General features: G+C 37.5%; 1 long non-coding RNA gene across 1 annotated transcript in view; it reads right to left on the bottom strand.

Annotated features, from left to right (window-relative positions):
- The window catches only part of LOC105946508, a 46,405-nt gene that overhangs the window by 13,271 nt on the left and 16,035 nt on the right, over positions 1–17,099 (bottom strand). Inside the window, exon 15 of the long non-coding RNA XR_004221234.1 lies at positions 10,203–10,318. This is a non-coding gene — a long non-coding RNA (uncharacterized LOC105946508). The remainder of the gene's footprint in view (positions 1–10,202; positions 10,319–17,099) is intronic.

Below are 17,099 nucleotides of genomic sequence, written 5' to 3' on the forward strand. Positions count from 1 at the left end.
GGTCCTATACCTGTACACAACAATGCATATTTTGTTTTACTATTTAAAAAAAAGTCCCCCAAATATACATTTGCTGATTAAAATAATCTGTTATACTGCATTTATCTCCCAGCTATGAAGAATACATTGCTTACAAAATATGCTGAAGCTGGTACTAGAATCTTCAAAATGTAACAACTTGTGACATATTTATAGAGCCTAAAGAAAGCCATGACAATGAAATGATGTTTACTCCACACAAAGTCTTATTTTCCCTGACACTTCAAAAATACAACATATTAATTCTGCCTTCAACCCAAAAATGCAATCTATTAAAAGAAATACCATCATTGTGTGTGCATAATGAAGAATTACAGTAATTAATGATGGGTTACATTTTCAGACCCCCAGAGACTGTGAGATTAAAAATCCCACAGTGACAGCAGCCAGTACTTTGCATCCATATAACATTCAGCAACATAATGATCTGTACTGTACTTGTAAAAGCTAAAATTACTGGTCAGTTGCTATGGGTTACTGAATGGAGAATAGTTCCTCATGTTATTATATAAACCCTATAGGTTGCTTTCTGGATATTATTGTATTTCAGTATAAGAAATACCATTTTACAGACATTAGATAGGTCTGTTGGTCTTTTCCCCCTCTTGTGACAGCTGACTTGCCAAATTCTAGGCTCCATATCTGAACATAGAAACCTGCCCTATCTTCTGGGGCAGTTCTTGCTCTTTACAAAAAATCTATCATCTCTCTACAAACTTTGAATGTAGAAGTGGAGGATGGAGGAAATGTAGGAAACCCATGAAACCAAGCATCTGAGCTAAGCACAACCTTCAATGGAGTTTATGATACACTGCCCACCTCTTGCTCATATGCTGCTGGTTACCAGATCTTTTTTGCAATTTACAATGACCCCAAATTCAAATTTACTACCCGCATACTTTGTATGTCCTCTTCAGTCTAGTATATACTCCTGTGCTTTTCTTTATCTTTATATGATTTAATTTGCCATCTAAAACTATCTTTGCACTGGTCCCTTAGTTTTGATCCTATCTTGATAGAGTTCACCTTAGCAGGATCCTTTGGTTGGCTCCTCAACCCAAGATTTTTTTTTTATACATTATACTTCATAATTTTACTTCTAATTTGGAGATCTCTTCATTTTGTGCAGTTTATCATTTCACAAATGTTCCATTTCATCACTGTATATTCAATATTGTAAATTAATTGATGAGCTTAAAGAGGTGATGTTATACGCTGAGGTTATGAATTATTGTATTCTCTTTGTAGAGATTCCATTCTCATTGTGGTCCGTGCAATTTCTTAGACAATAGGGCTCATTTACAAGCGCAAGTAAAATGTGCAAAGTGTGCCAATTATGGATACAGGTAAGGGATCTGTTATCTGGAAACTCATTATCCAGAAAGTTCCAAGTTAGGGCCATCTCCCATAGACTCCATTATAAGCAAATAATTCTGATTTGTAAAAATGATTCCTTTTTTTCTATAATAATAAAACACTACCTTGTACTTGATCCTTATTGGAAGCAAAACAATCCTATTGGGTTTATTTAAAGGGATACTGTCATGATTTTTATCGTATATTTTGTACTTCTAAATTTCACTGTTTGCATAGCAAATAATTCACTCTGCCATTTAAAATGTTATTCTTGAACCAACAAATGTATTTTTTTAGCTGTAATATTGGTGTGTAGGCGCCATCTCAGTGCATTGTGCCTGAGTCTGAGCTTTCAGAAGGAGCCAGCGCTACACATTAGAACTGCTTTCAGGTAACCTATTGTTTCTCCTACTCCCATGTAACTGGAGGAGTCCCAAGCCGGACTTGGATTTCTTACTATTGAGTGCTATTCTGATACCTACCGGGAGCTGCTATATTGCTCCCTTCCTATTGTTCTGCTGATCGGCTGCTGGGGGGCGGGGGGGAGAAATCTGTTTGTGTTTTTGAAAAACAGATTTCAATGCAGAATTCTGCTGGAGAAGCTCTATTAACTGATGCTGGGAAAACATGTTTCTCATGACAGTATTCCTTTAAAGTTGAAATGATTTTTAGCAGACTTATAACATTGACTTTGCATGCTATTTATAATTTTGCTATAAAAGTATTTGTCCAATGCTTTTACATTACCTATCTGATCCCCCATGTTCCTCTGTGAGGGGGCAGCCATATTTGTGCCTCACTAGTCTGTTAGAATTAGAAGCTATAACTCACAGGCTGAGAAGGGACAGTCAGGTTGGCAAAAACATTTTTTTTTCAGGAAAACAATAAAAAATACTCATATTTTACTTTTTGGTAAATCTGCCTTTGACTGTGCCTTTTGGTATTCCTTGAAACTGCTTTTCCATGGAAAAAAAGTCTTCAAACAAAAATCTTCGGTTTGCTAACTGAGCTTATAGCCATGATAATCATGATGGCCCTTATTGCACAACACATTTTAATACAGAACAAAAAATGAATTCATAGTTATAGCATTACTGCAATTTATGGAATGAATCTTCAGAAGCAACAGATTTAAAATGATCGGCCAGATGCTCAGATTTATGAAATGTCAAAAAATTTGCACACTAATCTAAATATTATGAAATGTTTTTAAAGTACTGCAATGGTTTTTCATCCGTACAGTATGCTCACAATGGGAAGAGTTACATTTGCATCCCAATGGTACGGTGAATATCAGCGAACATAGAAACTTGACACATAAATAAAAAAAAGTGCTACAAACAAAGTAGCACATTTATTTGTACTTTTAAACACGCCAAAGTTTTTATTTTAGTTGGATGCATTTGAATCAAAATGATCATTTTATCGTCTGTGTGTGTATTTTATGCATATAGAGATATGGGATCCCTTATCCAGAAAGCTCCGAGTTACGGAAAGCCAGTCTCCCATAGACTCCATTTTAATCAAATAATTCAGAATTTTAAAACGGATTCCCTTGTTCTCTGTAATAATAAAACAGTACCTTGTACTTGATCCCAACTAAGGTATAATTAATCCTTATTGGATGCAAAACAATCCTATTGGGTTTAATTAATGTTTTATTGATTTTTTAGTAGACTGAAGGTATGGAGATGCAAATTACGGAAAGACCCCTTATCCGGCATACCCTTGGTCCTAAGCATTCTGGATAAGGGGTCCTATACCTGTATATCATACATGGGTGCCGACAAAACAGGCATGTGTCCAGCACAGGGAGCCTGATTGTATAATGCCAGGCAGGTTGTATAAATTGGCTCTGACTCATTGCATGTTGCCTTCAACATAACAATTTACTTAACCCTGTAAGTGCCAGTAGTTCTGTAGCAGTAGAAAATAACTGCTGGTCCTCCAGGATTATGACAACTGTTCTGCTTCTGTCAATAGGATCATGACTAGATCTCTAATTGTTTAGGCACCTCCATGGAGACACCCCTATGTAATAATATTTTGTTTATCAAAAGACATTTAGCTTGATATATATATATATATATATATATATATATATATATATATATATACACACAAAGGATGGCACACCGCTACATAACATACCTCGGGTGCTCGGTAAAGGGTTCCAATAGTATAAAAAAGACCAGCAACTCCGGGATTTCTTGTGAAAAATCAAAACATGTATTCAAAGTAGCATAAACAGCCGACGTAACGTTTCGGTCCCCATTGGGACCTTTCTCCTGAGAAAGGTCCCAATGGGGACCGAAATGTTACGTCGGCTGTTTATGCTACTTTAAATACATGTTTTGATTTTTCACAAGAAATCCCGGAGTTGCTGGTCTTTTTTATACTATATATATATATATATACACACACACACACACACACACAGGTATGGGATCCCTTATCCAAAAATCTGTTATCCAGAAAGTTCAGAATTACTACCCATAGACTCCATTATAAGCAAAAAATTCTAATTTTGCAAAATTATTTCCTTTTTTTCTGTAATAATAAAACAGTCCCTCACACTTGATCACAACTAAGATATAATTAATCCTTATTGGAGGTAAAACAAGCCTATTTGGTTTATTTAATATTAAAATAATTTTTGTTATGGAGATCCAAATTACAGAAAGATCCCTTATCCAGAAAACTCCAGGTCCCGTACCTGTATTATATATTTTCAAGATGAAGTCTGCACTCAGTACTCTTGCCAACCAAGGGTGCACAGTCAAAATTTTAATGTTTAACAGATAAAGGACTAGCATTCTATTTATTGCGAATAATAATTGTGCTTTTATTCCACCATCGTGCTAAAGATTCCAACATTTGGTCCCACTAGGGGATCTTTAATAAAAGCATAATTATTATTCACGATAAATGGAGTGCTGGTCCTTCATCTGTTATATATATGTTGCTTGGGAGCTGCACACCATAAAATAGTGATGATACCCGGGTACCTGTGCAGGAAATAATATAAACAGGCATGGAATGACGGCACACACAGGATTTTCACACTCAGTCGCAAGGTTTTTGCAGAAAAAATAATAAGAGGTTTATTTTGACCAACGTTTCAGTCCCACACAGGAACTCAGTCCTACACAGTAACCCTGACGAAAGTTCCTGTGTGGAGCTGAAACGTTGGTCAAAATAAACCTCTTATTATATTTTCTGCAAAAACCTTGCAACTGAGTGTGAAAATCCTGTGTGTGCCGTCATTCCATGCCTGTTTTTATATATATATATATATATATATATATATACAGTGGCTTGCAAAAGTATTCGGCCCCCTTTACCTTTTCCACATTTTGTCACATTACAGCAGGGATCCCCAACCTTTTTTTACTCGTGAGCAACATTCAAATGTAAAGAGACTTGGGGAGCAACACAAGCATGAAAAAGGTACCTGGAGGTGCCAAATAAGGGCTATGATTGGCTATTTGGAAGCCCCTATGTGGAATGGCAGCCTAAAGAAGGCTCTGTCGGTCTTTACACTTGGTTTTATGCCACCAAAACTTGCCTCCAAGCTAAGTTATCAAAAAATGAGCACCTGCTTTGAGGCCACTGGGAGCAGCAGCCAAGGGGTTGGGGAGCAACATGTTGCTCACGAGCTACTGGTTGGGGATCACTGCATTACAGCAACAAACATGAAGCAATTTTATTGGAGTTCCACGTGAAAGACCAATACAAAGTGGTGTACATGTGAGAAGTGGAATGAAAATCATACGATTCCAAACATTTTTTACAAATAAATAACTGCAAAGTGGGGTGTGCGTAATTATTCAGCCCCCTGAGTCAATACTTTGTAGAACCACCTTTTGCTGCAATTACAGCTGCCAGGCTTTTAGGGTATGTCTCTACCAGCTTTGCACATCTAGAGACTGAAATCCTTGCCCATTCTTCTTTGTAAAACAGCTCCTGCTCAGTCAGATTAGATGGATAGCGTTTGTGAACAGCAGTTTTCAGATCTTGCCACAGATTCTCCATTGGATTTAGATCTGGACTTTGACTGGGCCATTCTAACACATGGATATGTTTTGTTTTAAACCATTCCATTGTTGCCCTGGCTTTATGTTTAGGGTCGTTGTCCTGCTGGAAGGTGAACCTCCGCCCCAGTCTCAAGTCTTTTGCAGACTCCAAGAGGTTTTCTTCCAAGATTGCCCTGTATTTGGCTCCATCCATCTTCCCATCAACTCTGACCAGCTTCCCTGTCCCTGCTGAAGAGAAGCCCCCCCAGAGCATGATGCTGCCACCACCATATTTGACAGTGGGGATGGTGTGTTCAGAGTGATGTGCAGTGTTCGTTTTCCGCCACACATAACGTTTTGCATTTTGGCCAAAAAGTTCCATTTTGGTCTCATCTGACCAGAGCACCTTCTTCCACATGTTTGCTGTGTCCCCCACATGGCTTGTGGCAAACTGCAAACGGGACTTCTTATGGTTTTCTGTTAACAATGGCTTTCTTCTTGCCACTCTTCCATAAAGGCCAACTTTGTGCAGTGCACGACTAATAGTTGTCCTATGGACAGATTCCCCCACCTGAGCTGTAGATCTCTGCAGCTCATCCAGAGTCACCATGGGCCTCTTGGCTGCATTTCTGATCAGCGCTCTCCTTGTTCGGCCTGTGAGTTTAGGTGGATGGCCTTGTCTTGGTAGGGTTACAGTTGTGCCATACTCCTTCCATTTCTGAATGATCGCTTGAACAGTGCTCCGTGGGATGTTCAAGGCTTTGGAAATCTTTTTGTAGCCTAAGCCTGCTTTAAATTTCTCAATAACTTTATCCCTGACCTGTCTGGTGTGTTCTTTGGACTTCATGGTGTTGTTGCTCCCAATATTCTCTTAGACAGCCTCTGAGGCCATCACAGAGCAGCTGTATTTGTACTGACATTAGATTACACACTAGATTACACATTAGGTGCACTCTATTTAGTCATTAGCACTCATCAGGCAATGTCTATGGGCAACTGACTGCACTCAGACCAAAGGGGGCTGAATAATTACGCACACCCCACTTTGCAGTTATTTATTTGTAAAAAATGTTTGGAATCATGTATGATTTTCGTTCCACTTCTCACGTGTACACCACTTTGTATTGGTCTTTCACGTGGAATTCCAATAAAATTGATTCATGTTTGTGGCTGTAATGTGACAAAATGTGGAAAAGTTCAAGGGGGCCGAATCCTTTTGCAAGCCACTGTATATATATATATATAGGGAAGGGCATTTCTTGGTATATATATTGATAATGAGTGAGTGCAGAGGATCTATTGTTGTTGTCTATATGTATTTTGTGGTCACAACCTCATTGCACCCTGGCCAAGTGGTTTAAAATGTAGTCGTTGAGCACAACTTCCCTCCTTTTTCTATATATATATATATATATATATATATATATATATATATATATATATATATATATATATATATATATATATATATATATATAGGGAAGACCATATTGGAAATAGACTAAAGATACAGAAGAAAGGAACCAATATTTATTGTGCTGAAGTATTTATAAATCTAGAAATGTACTCTAAACTAATGAAGCATGACAAGTTGGACAAAGGCATCATTGAAACCATTTCTAGAAGTTTGTTGAATGGATTGTGTGTTGGATAGAATAGAGACACCTGTTTTTCTATCTCTGTCTAACTACAGAATGCAGAGAATGACACAAGCAAATACATATTCTGTCTAATTACACCATATTTGTTCTGTCTCCATCTCCATCTGAGCCTGTGCTAATGTATCATAACAATTCCCTCACTTTGTGGGCTTCAGTTCCTGACTGTCAGGCAGCCCTTGTACTGTGGGGAGAATCATTATAAACATGACTCACTGAGTAGGTACAGTAATGTGAGTATTAAAAAAACATTTCTAATTAAACCCACCTCTATTAGAATGATGTCTACTCTATTATTTCTGCTTCCTTATTTTAGCAGAAATAGTTTTCCTCAAGTCAATATTTGAAGAAAAATAAAGAATGAGCGCATAAAGTTAAGTGGGATGGAGGGAAAATTGCTCCACAGTGGCCATAAATGTTAGGATTTTTAAAAGATCTTTTATTTTTCGTCGGACCAAGCTTATCCTGAAATGATCACTTAAAAGTATGCTATGTCCATTAATGAAAAAACCATTTCAAGCAATGGTTGAAGCTAGAGAAAGTACCTGCTTGGCCCTGCAAACAATTGGAGAACTGACAAATTTTCAAACCTGCCCAATCAAATTTATGAGCGATGGATGAAAAATTGCTAAATGTAGAAGGATCGCAGCACAAAATGACAGAAGAAAAGGCACCGATCAGTACAGAACATCAGTGAATACTATTATGTTGAGATCAGTGTCTATAATGAAGCTCAGAGCACAGATTACCATAACAAACGCTATAAGAGGGCTAAGGACCAGGTTCTGGTGGAGGAAATATTACTGAGGGTGCAAATTAACATAGAGGATACAAACTATGTTGTCAGACGTGTAGGATAAGTGCAATAATGTGCAAAAATAAGAAGAATAAATATCATAGCCACCCCATTGGCTTACCCAGTATTTATTTTTTTTTAACTTAAAAAAATTTAATTATTTGATTAATAAGGAGTCTCTGGAAGATGGCCTTCCCATAAATTCAGAGTTTCTGGATGATGGGTTTTGAGATGATGCATCCCATATACATATATATATATATATACATACATACACACACACACACACACAGGTATGGGACCTGTTTTCAAGAATGCTCGGGACCTGATGTTTTCCTGATAAAGGTCTTTCCATCATTTGTATCACCATACCTTAAGTTTACCAAAAATTAATTTAAACATTAAATAAACCCAATAGAATTGTTTTGGCTCCAATAATGAGTAATTATATCTTAGTTGGGATCAAGTACAAGGTACTGTTTAATTATTACAGAGAAAAAGGTAAATCACTTTTAAAAATGTATGGCATGTAGTCAACATTATTTTAAAATGCTTTCTGTTGATTTCTTTCCATTTTAGGCTGTTGCAAACTATGAACTTTCTATTCATTCCCAGAGAAAGGATAACTGATATCATTCTGAGGAAGAAAACCTACAGGGCAATAGATCATACTTATTACGCAAATGTTTTAGGAAACATGGAGATATCACGGGGAGCTGATTCATAGAAAAATAGTAAGCTTTAGTACTGATATTTTTCCAATCGTTTTCACACACAACCTCAGAGTGTTTTGTTGAAGATACTGAATAAAGAAATTCAGCGACACAGAATTGTGCACTCAAAGGCTTAACTCAATACAAAGACACTTACTTAAGTGCAATCGCCCAGAAGGATTTTATTCGCTGGGCTCAGGATATTTATGGCAATACAAATTCTCAGAGGCCAATAGTGAAGCAAGATGATTACAGTAACCATCCTAGGAAGGAAAAGGTTTGATTAAAAAGAGCCAAACACTCGTATGTTATACCCCAAAATGAGGGGGGGGGGGGTAATAAAGATGCATTGCCAGTTCTTAAATTAAAAAAAAAAAAAAAAGATTACTTTATTTTACAAAGCTATGGATCATACGTGCAACATGCATGCCATACTTATGTACCAAACTTGTGTACATTTTCTCGCATGGCATACACCTTGGCACGAATACAATTGAATGGGAAAAACTGTGTTAAATTTGTGTGATAAATGCTGCTTTGTGACATTATTTTTGCATTGAGCACCCAATAGTAAATAAGTCCCAGTGAGCACAACCCTAATTCTTAGTGCTACTGTACTTCAGGGCAATGACGCTTGCAGTGCTTTGATCTTTGATTCTTGTGGTGGTGATGAGTACAATGCCACCATAGAAAGCGCCATGAGTTGTCCCCCACCTACTATTTAACCATAAAGCAGTGTTTTGATCACCGCCAAAAGTTCTTGATTAACTCCCGTTTATGCCATGGCCCTTATAAACAAGGGGGTGTTTAGTATACAAGGAGTTTAAATCTGACTCAAAACCTTCTTCTCCTCCAGAAGTTGACCAGCAGAACCAAGGTAAAGGGGAATGCCACCCAAACACAACTTGAGCTTTTTGAAAAGTAAAGATAATTTCAAGCAACTTTGGAATATACATAAATTAAAAAATATGCAGCCTTTTCATGATTTGATATATAATACAATAATATGGTTTTACCTAAGCCTGAACCCCTGACTACTTTAAGACATCTAGCAGTAGTTGACTGACCTCAGCCTGCACCCTCCAAATCCCACAATCCCCTGCACACATGATGTCAATAAGAAAAGAAACACCACAGGGCAATGCATTGTGGGTTATGTAGTTCCTGCATGCTGTCTGTAAGCATTGAAGAAGTTGTTACAATATATAACATCAATGTTTAAGTCCCTCCTCCCCTGCCAGGATTTCAAATGATGCAAAAAGAGAAGAACTGTTTTGCAGCTGGATTTCAGCATATACAAAGTTATTTATTCATACTTTTTGAAGGAACAGATTACAGTGATAGGTATATTAGGGGTTTCTGTGTTGGGACTCAAATCTTGGCTGGGAAGCCAGAGTTCCCCATTAAGGAGAATTCTTTAAATGAAGTGTTTAGAAGAACATTCCATGGTATACCCTATAGTTCCTGTAGAATGCAGGTGTGCATTGCCCAGTTCAACCAAACAAATTTTCATCGATAATTTAAAAAAATGAATGAACACAACATGGCGAGGAAATTAGCAATAGAATGAAAACCAATAATATCCACTTAAAATAGTATAATGAATAAAAAAAGGTTAAAATACCTCCTTATATACAGAGATTATTAAACCTCAAATGGTGGAAAAAACATGATCCTCTATCCTCATTTTCTTTCTAGATAAATTAGACAGCTGGCGTGGGAAGGTTTGACACGATAATCCTGTGAAGGACACAACATAAAGCATCTGTTTATCTGGACTCAGCTCTCTACTCAAATAATTCATTTGCTGGCATTTATCAGTTCAGAGATTACTATAGCGCCTGATCAGTTCTTACAACGATAATTCTGCAGGTTCTCATACTGCTGCTTCCAAGTTTTAATTTCTATGTTAAAGGGAAAAGCCCTTGGTATACAGCACAGACCAATACTGGGCACTATAGGGTCTAAGGATAGAATTTATAGGAGATGCTGCATCAAAGAACTGTTTTCAAAGGATTTTACTGGCCAGTGACAAGAGGCAGCTCCTGGTTTGTTTTTGAATAACTAGTCTCTTATTTCTGTGCCTTTTGCATTTAAAGATACAGAATTGACATTACTCAACAGCAGTGGCCCCAACCAGTGGTTCATGAGCGACATGTTGCTCCCCAACCCTTTGGATGTTGCTCCCAGTGGCCTAAGAGCAGGTGCTTAATTTTGAATTTCTGTTTAGGAGGCAAGTTTTGGTTGCATAAAAACCCAGTGTAAAGTCAAACAGAGCCTTCTATAGGCTGCCAGTCCACATAGGGGCTACCAAAAACCAATTATAGCCCTTATTTGTACCCCCAGGAACTATATCCATTTTTTCATTGCTCCCAAATAGTGATGAGCCAATCTGTCCCATTTCGCTTCGCCATAAAATTTGTGAAACGGCAAGAAAATTCCCGAAATGGCGAAAAATTAGCAAAACGCATTTGTTACACAATTTTTCTTGTCGCCTGTGTCTTTTTTGTCGCCCGTGTTTTTTTGATGCGATTGCGACATATTTTGATGTGACCGCACCCTTTTTAGTAAGCTTTCCATGCAGGGCACAGAGTTGTGAGGAGAGTAGCGGGCAGTGACCGGATCATCATGCAGCACAGATCGCTGGGTCTGGGGCAGGTGTTGTCTGTGTCTGCAGCTCTGAGGTCTCTTGTTCTCCTGGCCTGGGGAGCTTGGGGGTGAGGAGTCTGGTGCTTCCAGGCCCAAGACCCCTCTGCTAAATTGTAAAGGCCTGCACATCGCCGGAGTATTTTGTTACAGGCAGTTTAACCCCTAACGAACCAGAGCGCCTAGAAAGCGCACCCTGCTCAGTCAATTTTGACTGTCTCTTGGCAGTCTCACAAAATTATTCAAATCAAGAATTGATGAAAACGAATCACACCTGGTCTCTGGTATGAAATGAAGGCCCAATGACAGTACAGGTATGGGACCCGTTATCCAGAATGCTCGGGATTGTTCTGCCTCCAATAAGAAATAATTATATCTTAGCTGGGATCAAGTGCAAAGTACTGTTTTATTATTACAGAGAAAAAAGAAACCATTTTTTAAAATGTGAATTATTTGATTACAATGGAGTCTATGGGAGATGGGCTTTCTGTAATTCTGAACTTTCTGCATAATGGGTTTCCGGATAAGGGGTCCGATACCTGTACTTGTATCTTATCCTGATTTAACTTGTATGTGGATTACATTAGAAACACCAGTACCATACTCATATTCCCACTGCCAGCTAGGTCAGAGAAAATGTCACCTTTACAGTTAACAAGGTCAGACATTCCCATCCCATTAAAACTCAGATAGTTACCGGAGCATTGTCAGGTGCGCTCTGGCAGTTCCACTCCTCGGCACGCAGTTAGATGCAGACTTACATCTGATTGACGCCTGGTGCTACTCACTTTCCCAAGTGATCAATGCTACTTGTGCCTGATGCTAAGATTTACTTTCCTGCCTTTTAAGAATGCCCATAAAAATAAGCACTCTCACTAACATTTTCAAGTGTCATGGTAGGAGATGTAAACAGTGCCCTTTAATAACATCATGGAATTTTCTATTGGCAGAGTTTGGTTTGGTTTAAACAGACTGAAAGGTTTTGCTAACTGTAAAACCACACATGGAGTGTAGGCATTCATCTGCCCCTGCCAGCTGGTATATATTGGTAGAACTATTGGGTTAGTGGGCTGTAGGGTTGCCGAACACATATATAATATTTGCAAGAAAAAGACAAACCATATCGTCTCTAGGCACCTCCCCTTCATGCACACAATAGTAATCCATCGGGCCTGAAATGTGTGGTTATTACCCATATAAGCCATAAACTGAAAGGTGGGCAATGACTACAAAGACTGAGGCAAAGAGAGACCTCACAGGATTTATACATTGTACTCATTACAGCCAAATTGCTAGAGCATCGATTTAGATTTGGCAGCCTTTAATTCATTCGGTGTATCATGTTTGTACATTTAATTTACAACTTCATGATTTGATCTGCAGCCTTTATTTGATTTAATATATCATTAAATGTAACAATGTAATATTTCATATTTTAGGAAATATTTATTGCAGGTACAGGTATGGTATCTCTTATCCGGAAACCCGTTATCCAGAAAGCTCCAAATTACGGAAAGCCCGTCTCCCAAAGTCTCCATTTTAATCAAATAATTCACATTTTTAAAAATGGTTTCCTTTTTCTCTGTAATAATAAAACAGTACCTTGTAATTGATCCCAACTAAGATATAAATAATCCTTCTTGTATGCAAAACAATCCTATTGGGTTTAATTAATGTTTAATGGATTTTTTAGTAGACTTAAGTTATAGAGATCCAAATTACGGAAAGAACCCTTATCCGGAATACCCTTGGTCCCGAGCATTCTGGAAAACGGGTCCTATAACTATATTATGTTTTATATTCATTTATCTTTTATATAAATTCATTAATTTGTTATTGCAATCAATTCAATTGGAAGAATTCATATACTTGTGATAACTGATTTTGTAATTTATTAATATATATTTTGTTTTTCTGTGGTAAAGGCGCTTTGACATGTTGCATGTTATGGTTTATAGAATGGAACAAATAGTGGGTAAACGGAGTATTGTGGGAGCTGTAGGCATTGCGCAACGTTCAGTCGTGGATGTAAAGACGCAATAGGTGCAATGGATCCAGCTTTCTGGATGCAGTGAAGCCGTATGCACCCTACACACGAGCCAATGATCCCAATAATCTTGAAATTATTTGTATTTATTGTTATACTTTGTATTTATCTATTATCTTTAACTTCCTGTTTGTATTTATGTATTCTACTGTACAGCACTGCATACATAAGTAGCACGTCATAAATAAAGATATACATACATACATTGCTCTTGTGAGTAGCCACTACCTAAGGGATTAACACATTGACTGTGACTCACTAACATACTTTTGCATGCACGGTGTTATAGTTAATGATTGAGGTGTCAACAGGAACTCATATTAAGGGAATTACTGACTTACTACACTTAGAGGGAGTATCTCCTCTCTGTTTCTCTTTTATTCTAAGGGGTTACTAATGTTATTAATTACTGGCATTTCAAGGGCTACACACTAGTGGCGCAAACTGTTCTGTGTGCCTTCTGCTGGATTAAAAATCTGGAGCAAAATGTAGAGTGAGGTACTGCTGAGCACAAGGGAGCCCTGAATTTAATGCCTGCAATAGGGATGATCTATAATCAACTTTGATGCAGAAATCACTGATCAAAAGTGCCTACTAATCAGCCTTTATATCATGAACTTTCTATTGTGTATTTACTATATAATGCTTAACAGTCCATAAGCCCATTTAACTGACAGCAGCCCAGAGCATGTGCTGAGAAAAGGAGATGAGGAACCACATAATGGTTCCTGTTGGGCTGATACATTACTTACTACAAGGGAATAAGTCTGAGCCATGTTGCAGCATGATGAGCCACACAGTATATACAGTTAATAGCCACTGCATCCATATTCCCAAGCTGCTGTATCTATGTGCAGTGCATGCATTCTGGCCTGGGGCAACTCAGCTCATTCTGCCACTGCGGCTTCTCAGCTTCTGGGCTTCTAAACTACTTCCTGCCTGACCCCATTTGCTCATTGGCTGGCGGTTATTCCAGTACCGCGAATGGGCAAATATTATGCACTGCTTGTTGTGTATATTAGTATGTCTTGCAAAACTGCACTGCACGCGTGTAAATAAATGACCCCTGGTGTGTTCCTTGGGTATAGGGATACAATTGTCTGCATTAATCTGTGTAATAACTATGCACTGTAAACATTTGTGGCTTTTTGCCAGGATTAATTCTGCTAGTGAAAATATACACCAGTTTATTATGCGCACCATTGCAATATCTTACCAAAAGTAATTTGTCCATATCTAGGCTGACAAACTGCCAGTATAATGATGCAGAGGCCAGTTTAGCATTTTATTAGCTACATGATATAATCTATACTAATATCCCACTGGATGTCATTGCTCTATGGCATTAATTCCACCAGTGTCATTTCCCCAGTATTACAATATGGAGGAAACACACTTGAATATTTGCTACATCATAATTTTGGCACATTATTTTTGCAAAGGCATAATTACAATTCTACACCCGTCATCTCAGCTCCTAAGTTCACTTGGAAAAACTAATATGTTTGTTTTTTACTTAATCAGTTTTTATTGTCAGGCTTTGGCTAAAGGGATACTGCCATGGGCAAACACATTGTGCTCAAAATGTCGCATTCCAGTAATCTCTTTATTAATATACCATTTATATTATTTATATGATACATGCTCCAGTGGTATCATTCCCTATACTAAGAATGGATAACTGACACACTCGTCATGGCAACAAAAGGGATCAACTCTCCCCAGCAAACACTGTCTAAACTGCTGCTATAGATTTCCACTGGGCTGTCACAGTGTGACCGTTAAATCCCCGCGATGTCACAATATGCAGAGTCAGTTGGGCAGTGACAGTTGGGCAGAGTCAGTTGGGCAGTGACAGTTGGGCAGAGTCAGTTGGAAACAGCCCAGATTGACTCAGTCTTTATCAGGCGACTGAGGTGAGTAGAGCTCTTTTTGATCAGTAGAAAATATGAGTAAAATCATAATTTCAAAATAGCTACTGTGTGGCTTTAGAGACTGCAATGATGCTGTGAATATATTGGAAGTGATTATAATAAAAGAGATTTATGAAGGGGATATGTTGTACTTGTTTCCTTCCTACAAAAATTGTGTGATTTCCTATGCTTATATTTGATTTATTTAATTGTGGGGCATTCTCTATGTTGATTTGATACAAATACTGTAATGGCAGCATTTCCTATGCTCATATTATGTACCTAGAATAACAGCGCATTGCCTATGCTTATTATACATGGATACATGTAGATACTAAAATACATTTAATTATGTAACATGTATTTATAAGAACAGAGATTTATGAAGGGGATATGTTGTACTTGTTCCTTCCTACAAAAATTGTGCCATTTCCAATGCTTATATTTGATTTATTTAATCGTGGGGCATTCTCTATGCTGAATTGATACAAATACTGTAATGGCAGCATTTCCTATGCTCATATTACATTCCCTATGCTTATTTTACATGGATACATGTAGATACTAAAATACATGTAATTATTCAATTACATATTTACTTATTTTTGAGGTCTGGGGGAAAAAGCGCAACAAATAAATGTGACAAAACCTATGCAACGTTTTTTTTTCTAAATACTGGATTATTTAAGAAAATTCAAAAATGTTTCAGCGTGGATTTTATTTGCAGACAAAAGCCCCACACCAGTGAGAGGCACAAAGAAATGTAATTGCTTTAAAGAACTGGGAAAAGAAATAAAGCTTTTAGAGATAATTTCCACTGACTTCTATTGAATCTCACAAGATTTAATTTCCTGAGTTTTTTTTTTGGCAACTTTTGTGGGTTTCTTCTTAAATAATAATAAATTCTGATGATTTGTTAAGAAGAATATTCTCGAGTAGCGATGAGCGAAATTTTTCACCAAGCATGGAGTTGTAGCAACATTGCACCATTGGCAATTTTTAAAAAAACTGCCGCCAAAAATAAAATGTTGTGGTTCACATAAAAAAAATAGCCACATGCTGGCTTTTCAGCGAAACTGAACAGATTCACTCATCGCTATTCTTGGGTATATTTGTTTTTATTTTCAGGTTTTTTTCTCTAATCATAAAAAAACACAAAACTTGAATTTTGATAACTAGGCCCCTTGAACTATAGGATTGTTTTGCAATCAGCAGAGATTCCTGCCAACTTATTGCATATCAGGTACAAGCCAACACTGCATTCCCTACACTTACATACATTACATACAATAATGGCTGTAGAGCTCAGGATATTTTACAAATGTTTTTTTTTTTTTTTAATTTTTGTCCTGTTTTTTAATGCTGGTACTGTGTGGCCTAAGGCTGATGTCCAATAGAGATATTTCGTCGCCCGCAACTAATTTCTCCAAAATGCCTTTCAGACAGCAACAATATTTATCACTGGTAGAAAGGCCTATACATGGCTTCGGTTTTCTAAAGTCACACAAAGATTCCTCGCGCAGGCGGCTTTGCACGTCCTACATATCAGAATTTGTTTTCTATATATAAAAGCATATAACCACATTCAACAGAATACGTGTGAAAAATAAAAATGTAATGAAAAAATCTGATGATGCGAGAGCACAGCTGGTGTTCGAAACGTCAAGTTTTTCATTACATTTTGATTAAAAGTATTCCCCCACTGAGTGCGGTACGGTGATTTTATACGCAACTTATTTACCAGCACTGGGGCAAGGTACCACATTAGTGTAGGGAGGGCTCCCCATGGTACTTACATATATTATAAGCAGGAATTGTACATAGAACTCAGTACTGGGAATGACTAAAATTATGTTTTTCTTTTTGCCTCCATAGAAAGAAATTTGAGCGAGCGATGGGAAAGTTGAGGAAAATG

The sequence above is a fragment of the Xenopus tropicalis genome, chromosome 2, assembly GCF_000004195.4.
Source record: "Xenopus tropicalis strain Nigerian chromosome 2, UCB_Xtro_10.0, whole genome shotgun sequence".
NCBI classification, from domain to species: domain Eukaryota; kingdom Metazoa; phylum Chordata; class Amphibia; order Anura; family Pipidae; genus Xenopus; species Xenopus tropicalis.